The following is an 8,960-nucleotide window of genomic DNA, read 5'->3' as shown; positions in this document are numbered from 1 at the left end:
CTTGAATCTGACATTGGAGACTCTCTTGACAATTTGGGCCATTGACTCATCTTCCAATTGCTCCAGCTCTTCCAAGGAATAAAAATCATCACTGGTCCAATTTGTAGTAGGAGGATCATATTCTGCTACTATCACATTTTCCTCAGCCTTGGAAAACTGTACCATTCTCTCCGACTGTTGAGATTGTTGTTGTTGTTGACCTTCAGCTACAAGAGCAGTAGATGTGCTGACCATTCTATCTTTCCCGTAGACTTCCTGTTGCTGAATCTGCTCCAACTCATAGGTTTTCAACACACCATAGAGTCTATCCAAAGAAATCTCACTCAGATCTCTAGCTTCTCTAATGGCAGTGATTCTATGTTCAAGATGAGTTGGCAGTGTTAAAAGGAACTTTTTGTTGACCTCCCTGATTGAATAATATTTCCCATTTATGTTTAGGTTGTTGATCAACGCATTGTACCTCTCAAACACTTCAGTAATTCCTTCTCGTGGATTTGATTTAAAATGTTCATACTCAGAGGTTAGGATCTCCAACTTGTTCTCCCTAACTTCCTCTGTACCTTCATTAATCACCTCAATAGTTTCCCAGATGTGTTTGGAATTTTTATAGTTCATCACATGTATGTTCATCAAGGGATCGAGGGAATCAACTAAAATTAACTGAAGGCTGGCATGCAAGGAGGCTTCTTCTTTTTCAGCAGGAGAAAAATCCTCAGGCCCTTTTGGATAGGTTCTAGCTTTGGTAATCACAACATCATCTACTATCACCTCTGGTTCAATAACCATTAGAGTTGTTGGACCCTTCTTTAACAAGTTCAGATATTTGGGATTTGCAACTTGTAAAAATAAGAGCATCTTCTTCTTCCACATGATATAATTTTCTTTATCAAATAGTGGAATTTTAACGGTTCCAACTTTTTGTGAAGTCATTATGAATTTTTGAATAAATAAAAATTCAAGGAGTTGAAAAATCACAAAAATCTAGGATCTTGATTTGTTCGTTAATCAGAAGGCTCTGATACCAATTGTTAGGTCCCAATATGTTTGTAGAAGGGGGGTTGTATACAAACAGTACCGAATAATCGAATTAAATGCGGAATAAAAGTGTGAAACAAAATTCAAGTTAAATAAGAATATTATTAAACTTGAAAGGTGTTACAACAACTGTATCGATTACAAGGAATTAATCTCAAATTAATTATCACAAATCTAGAATAAATTCGACATGAACTTTTTCTATTTTTGTAATAAAAAGATTCAAATGCTAAACGCAATTTGAGATTAAGTTCTAGGGATTTTGATCCGCTAGATAGTTACACAAGAACAAGAGAAAGATTTCTAGTTGATTGGATTTAACTTTACAAACTAGAAATGGATGATCTTGAATTAGAAGAGAAAATGAAATATTGCTTCTGCTTCTTTTCTTTTTGCTGTGTTCTTGACTTCTGTTTTTTTTTATGATAAAAATGTATGCTGCTTCTTTTCTTTTTAAATCAATCAACAGACTCTAGTTGAACTGGCAAGACAATCCTGAGCTCAGCAAGACAATCGGTAGGACTATTGATAGTACTAGCAAGACAATCTGATTGAACTACAATGACTTTTGGAATGACAATCAGTTGAACTAGCAAGACAATCTCCTTCCCAGTAGAACTTTTGGTTTGACTATTGAAATGACTTGGCATGACAATCGGTATGACAATCCAGATTGTCATGCTAGTTCATTTTCAATTGTCTTGCTGATTTAGGACTGTTTTTAATCCAATTAAACTTCTGAAAATTCTTAATATTAATTCTGAATTAATTAATAAATTAATTCACTTAATAAATAAATTAATCTTTACAGATATAATTTATTTTCTTAATTAAATTATATGACTTAATTAATTAGAGAATTAATACTAATCCTGAGCAGCAACCATTCTTCTGAAAATCTTCTGAAAATCACTGAGAATTATGAATCAATTCCACCACTTCAATGTTGACACTCGATGTACTGTCTGGTTCATGAGTGACTAACTTCCGTGACGTTTCTTCATGTCTTGACTTTGATTTCAGATTAAATTCAGATTAAATCCATGTAATTATCTGATACCCTGACGAGATCTCTGTCACTTGATTAAATTCACAATCTTGATTTATATTACTGAGGCTTGATCAATTTCTTAAGCTTCTTCCGGTGAATTAATTCCTCAAGTCTGTAGATGAACCTTGTTTCTGAATCCTCTGACAGATGTTACTCTGTGAGATCTCTTTGATGGTAGATCCACTATTTACTTATTACATTCTTAATTGAGTTGAGTTAAATCCTCGAATATACAAATAGGCTATGACATATGACTTACAACAGGAAAGAGAGTGCATTTGAGGCCTTATTGGTTGATGGAATTCTTGGATAATAAGGGAGTTAGAAGATTCTTCAGAATGGATGACCAATTGAGTATCTCTAGCAATGAGACTATATTGGAAATGCAAGAAATGTTGGATCTATCTGAAGCTGATGAACTTGAATTCCATAGACAACTCCAAAATCAAATAGAGGAAAACAACATGAGGCTTGGGAATAAATCCAGACAATCAAGGAAATAGAATTATATGCTCAGCCTAGAGGAGCACCTTGATAATGATTGTGAGCAAACTCTTTGTACACTTTGCTTTGTTCAATTTTCAATAGATATTGTAGCACTTATCAGTTTTATCTATTACTTTTCAATCTGTATCTTTAGGGTGTTTTGTTAACATCAAGTTTCTCTTAATTTATGGCTACAATTCCAGTAGACATAAATTGGGGGAGATTTTTAGGAATATGTTATGAACTTGATGATAAGTTAAACAAATCACCTTAGTAGATTTAACTTAGTGAATTTTGTAGCACTCGATGGATGATCTAATTTAGTCCCGACGGATAAACTTTACAGTCCCGACGGATGACAGATTAACATCCATCGAGTGAGTAGCTTATGTAATAATAAGAACTGTAGCACATTTCTGCAAACAACATGTATTAGTCAAGTAGGTTGCTTAGGGTTCTGTAAGTCATGTTGTTGACTACTAAATTGTTATGCAGAATAGGTTGATTAATTGTAAATATGAGATGTCTTGTAATTCTGTATAAGTGAAATGGAGTCAAGTGACAAATAGACACCCGACGGATAATCTACAAGACTCCCGATAAATGATCAACAAAGCTTCCCGACGGATGACAAGCATAGACCCGACGGATGATCAAGTTCAAATAGTTGTTGACAATGACAATACAGTCACATACGTTGGGTGTTTGCAAAAGGAATATGGCAGCCTGTTCAGCAGGAATTTGAGAACAAAGAAGCATTACCATTTCCATGCAATTGTGAAGATATTCAAAGGTGCTGGAATAGAGTAGTGAAGCAGCATGAAGTAACACTAGATATGTTTTGTTTTATTATCGTCTTATTATCATGTAAACTTGGTGATATATATAAACCAATTGTAGCAAGTAGAATAATTAACTTAGGAGATACATTTTCAGAGAAACATATCAAGTTATATACTGTAAGCATTTCTTTGTAGTTTTAGTTGTTCAAACTTGTAAGCAGCTGTGAGCTATTCAAGCTTCACAGGGTTCTCATTTGATATATATATATATATATATATATATATATATATATATATATATATACCTCAGGTGGATACTTTTAAATCCACCAGAAAGTTTTAAAAGCTTTTGTTTTTATTACTTAGTGTTTTGATTTCTGTCATCTTTTTATTCCGCACAACTGCTAATCAGACACTGTTATATTTATCATGTTAGAACTATTTTAAAATCTGAAAAAGTAACCAGAATTATATTCAACCCCCTTCTGTAATTCTTGTTGTATTGTTAGTGAATAATAATATATATTTTTATATTTTTTTCTTTTTCTTTTCCTTTTCTTTTTTCTTTTTCTCTTTTTTCTTTTTTCTTTTTTCCTTTTCTCTTTCTTTTTTCCTTTCTCTTTTTTTTTCTTTTTTTTTCTTTTTTTTTCTCTTTTTTTTTCTTTTTTTTTTCTTTTTTTTTCTTTTCTTTTTCAAAATATTATTAATAGATAATAATATTTAATTATTCAAAATTTTTTGAATAATATTGGCCCCAAAATTAGGGGTGTCCTACCCGGATAAAATTTCATACGGATAAATTTTGATCTGAATTTTAATATTATTATTTCTAATAATATTTTTCTTCCTTATATTTATTATTTGAATAATAAATATATTTTTTTGTGGGGGGGGGGGGGTCTTATGCAACATGGTTGAGGGATTCTAATCATTGTAGACCAGAAATTTGCGCCTTTCAGATCAGGAATTCGTACCCTTTTGACGTGAATTCTTGGTAGAATTTCGACCAGGATGCATCCTGGTCGAATTCGACCAGGATTCTCGTCGGATTATGGGTGATTTTGTTGCTCTGGTCAGATTGATTTTCGACCAGGATGCAGCCCCTATCCAATAAGGACTCTCGTCGAATTATGGGTGATTTTAACACTCTGATTGAACTGATTTTCGACCAGGAATCCTGACCTCGTATACCAGGAATCCTAGTCTTTTAGACCAGGAACCCTGAATTACGGGTTACCAGCCTTTTAATGGCCATAACTTTTCGCTCGTTGCTCTAATTTGAGCATATAATATACCAAAACGAAGTTTATTACGAGAACTAACTCATGATGGCATCTTCATATTTTTTCTTGCGTTCCTCGATCCCTCAATTTTGACGGAAAGTGGCCTATACGAGCTTTCAATTAACGTGATCTTTACGAGCCTTATTTCTACTTAGTCCAACCAGGTGAGTTGTCCTACTTATATTCCTAACCATATTAAACCTTGAGGTTTAAGGTATGTCAAGTCTGAGTACCTTATTTTCTCAAACTGTTTCCAAGTTTGTGGGATCCTTGTCCCAAATTTGTTCATGTTTAAGATGACTCTTCGAAAATAGGTTTTGCCTTTCCTTTCTGCCCAACTCGGGATGCCTTGATTTTTCCGAGGACTAAGTCTCTCTATCGAAGAAATCTTTCTTTTATTCTTACAGTATAGTCATCGAAACTTGTTTCAGATGCTCAACAATCCCGGTGTTTGCTTCATCAAATCTAAAGTATGTGTCATGCCTTCCTCGTTCTCCCCGGGCTCAAAGACCTCAACCTTTAGAGTTGTTTGAGTGATTCATAATGGCATCACAACCTCAACTTTATCAGCCAGTAAGAATGGAATAACTCCTATCATTTCTTTGCAAGTGGCATGTATGCCTAGTCATTTCTCGAGTATTCTTCCCTCTTTCAGTCCATCAAGGATTACTCGACTTCCTACCTCGGCTTGCCCTTTTGTTTAGGGGTGAGAAATAGTTGTGGAGCAGGATTTATTATCGCACTTCTCACATCATTAATGTTGTACTGTCTTCTATCACCCATCACTAGGATTCGTGGGAGTTCATACCTTTATATCGCAATTTTGTTCGGGAATTGTGTCACTTGGATGCTGGTTATACAACCAAGGGTTTTAGCCTCAATCTTCTTTATTTCAGGATCTACCTCCGGGAACTGGCTATGGGAATGTATCAAGAGTATCAATCTTATACGTTGTAAATGAGACATGGGAATTGGTTAAAATCAATATCTTATAAGATTTCCTAACAACATGTGTGTGCTTCCGATATCAAGTATACTTTCTTATCGTAATATTTGGCATCAGCCATCATCTTTAGCCAATAGAATTCCAACAATTAAGTTTTGAGTGTCGTCCCCGTACCCCGGACGTAACCCACGTTTCTTCTCGTGTATTCCTTTAAGACCAACTCCATTTTTTGGGTTCTTAGGCATTTTAGGTAAGGAGTCACGAAGTACTTCTTGTATAAAGTCCTTGCAATCGGATTGAGCTTCAAAGCTTTTTCCAGCATTTTTCATGCTTCCATGGCATCGTCGGGTCATCGACTAGTTTGAGTTGAGACTTCTAGACAGTGATTCCTCGCACATATCGCTGTTATCAGCCTTGTATTAGTTTTTGGGTCTTCGAGACTTAAAAGTAAAAACTTCCCGTATAATTTTGTATCTCTTGAATCACGACCCTCATGCCTTCCTTCGTCAGGATGTAGAATTCATCAAATTCAGTCATGACTTCACAAGTCTCTCATATCTTGTTGGCGAATCTATTGATTCTAAAACTCTAGCCTTCTGGTGGAATTATCTTTAATTTAGATAGCCTGGTTGAACCGTATTTCGTTCAGGATTCAGTCTCCTTTTGAGCTGAATTCTGCTCGATTACTTTTTTTTTGGTGTCAGCCCTGCCCCCCCGGTGCTGCTCATGGATGAACTTCTTTCGAGGTTAGTTCCGCTTCTTAGGGTCCCACGTATTCCGAGTATGGAATCACAAAAAATTTCTTATGTAACACCTCTTAACCAAAGCGTACCTGGGCGCTTTTTCAATGGTTTTCATGCCTCATAGGCATTGGGCAACCACTAGTTTCTAGGTAAACCTTCATAAAATTAACCCAACAATTTTCCACACCTACTGGTGGTATCAACATGAAATCCATGCTTCAGGTTCCGAAATTTATAAATCTCTATCGTTGAATATTCAAACTTAAATAGGACATTATCCTTCATGATTTCCTCCACTAGGATGTAACTTTACGTAACATCCATTGAATTTATTCACGGCTTTGCATGCCTTTCTCATACTTTGTTTCGAATTCCCCATTTACTTGAGAAATCACCAATACCGAGTCTCCATAGACTTTCAGGTTTTCAACCCTCAAGGTTCGAGCTAAACCAAGTCTGGCCATCCAGGCCTTATTTTCAACTTCGTCATTCGTTATTGAGAAATCCGATGTCGAGGTTAACTATATCATTAATCCGTCATGAATTTGTAACACTCACTTTTGTTTTGAATGTTTCATCAAAATAGAGAACCAAATAGTACTTTAGTCTGATCTCTTTATCTTGTCCTACATATTTCCTTGCCCTCATAGGGTATCTCATCATGCCCCCCCCCCCGACTTCTTGGTTGTCAATAGGACATTCAACCATCAATTCGGTCAAATCTTGAACCTTAAATAATATACATGTTTATACTAAATTCGTCATGCACGGTTGTCCACTTAAACCACCTTCCACCAGCCTCAGTGTTGTGTATTGTGCCCCCCGAGGCTAGTTTTGCACATTTGGAAATACAATTTAACTTTCTCGTGTCGTGGTCATGGCAAACACGAACTTCTCAATACTAGAGTTATTCACATATTTTTTCACTGTCCCAACATGTGGGTTGCTGAACCTCCATGTCTTTTCTCACAGGGGCAAGTCTCAATTACACAATTGAGTTTTCCATGTATAAATTTAGTATTTCTTCTGGTGTTCCTATATTCTGCTTCTTCAATTTCTCAAAGGTTACATGGTTTTCATCAATCCATAAAGGGTACTTTACTTTCTTCAATATTGTGAAGAAGGGCAAACACTTGTCACTGGATGCAGAGATGGACCCCTCCTAAATCGCACTCTTTAGTTTCTCTATTTTCTTAATGAAAGATGAGGGTTCCATAACCAGGAATCTTATCAACATTGGCCTTGATTCCCCACTCAGAAATGTGGTCTAAAAATTTACAGATCCTACCTCGAAGGCATACCTTGTACGATTTAACATCATCTTGTGGTGCATCGGTACTTCAAATGCCTCTCGAAGGTGCTTCATGCATTCTGCCTTGTCTAGGCTCTTAATTCTATTATAACGCAGACTCTCATGGTCTTTTAATAGATATGCTCAAAAAAATTACTTTCTAATCTTTGGTAGGTGGCATCTATTTTTTCAAAAATAAAAGCAGTAAAAAGATACATAATATTACAAAGTTAGTGAAGAGTGGTACCTTAGAAATGTTGTCCTTACAATTAGTTTATTGTTTTGTGGTTTCTCGCCTGCCAAGGGCAAAAATTCCTCTTTATTTTCCTCATTGTACACCAGTTACAAATGAATAAGAATCATATTTCCTGTTGAATTTCCTCATTGCTCGTCGAACTTTCGGAATTCCATGTCTTCTTTTGGGAGGACCTGCGCCCCACTCAATCGGGCCTTTAATCGTGGAAACGTATCATAAAAGGAAAGTTGGTAATTAGTGAGTCCCATTTGCCAAGAATCTTTCAAAGTTTTATATCATAGTGTGATGATCATCGGGTCTTCATGACCCTTTCGAATCAGAATCATCAAAGTTATTGAAAATTTCCATTGTCACTCCTTATGGTGTACTACCTTTCGGGCGCAAGCTTTCATTGAGCTTCTTGAAGTCCCGGCGATTATTAGTCTTCTAAAGATCATATTGACAATTGGCCCTCGGGTTTACTTATTTTTCTGGAGTATCTTGATCTCCCCTCTTATTCTTCATAATCTTTCATTCTTTTATTTCTCCACCATTTTGTTGAACCTCTTCAGTATACCTCCTCGGATTTATAACTCAATTGTATTCCTTAGCTAACGGCAATTGTCGATGTCCTCTATGTGAAATCTTGGATATAATTTTTTGTTCCTCTTTTCAGGGTGTAGTGGCATCGGCCATCAACAGTCTTCATCTTTTTATATTTTCATCAACATGTGGCTTCTTGGAGTATTAAAACGTGCACACTTGGATAATTTCGGTTCTATATTATTCTTTCTTGAGGGAGAATCAGGGTCTTCATCGGGGATACTTATTCTTATTATCACACTCTTGATCCTCATTTGGCTTCTAGTTGTAATCTTATTCGCCTCATATTATGGGTCAAATTCTTCTTCATGTTGTTTATTTTTATATTGACATACTTGCTTTCCCACTATTGTAACTTGTGTATGCTTTTCAGATTGGTTTCGTCCAATGATAACTTAAAGTTACATCCCATGCTCCTTGTTGGACTATCAATGACATCATATCATTCAAGTATATGGTGATCAAGGATTTTCTTTGAATCGGTCTAGGACATACAAGGATTCTT

Source organism: Apium graveolens, chromosome 1 (genome assembly GCF_009905375.1).
Source record: "Apium graveolens cultivar Ventura chromosome 1, ASM990537v1, whole genome shotgun sequence".
NCBI lineage: Eukaryota > Viridiplantae > Streptophyta > Magnoliopsida > Apiales > Apiaceae > Apium > Apium graveolens.
The sequence above is the reverse complement of the archived record's forward strand: the minus strand, read 5'-3'. Positions refer to the sequence as shown.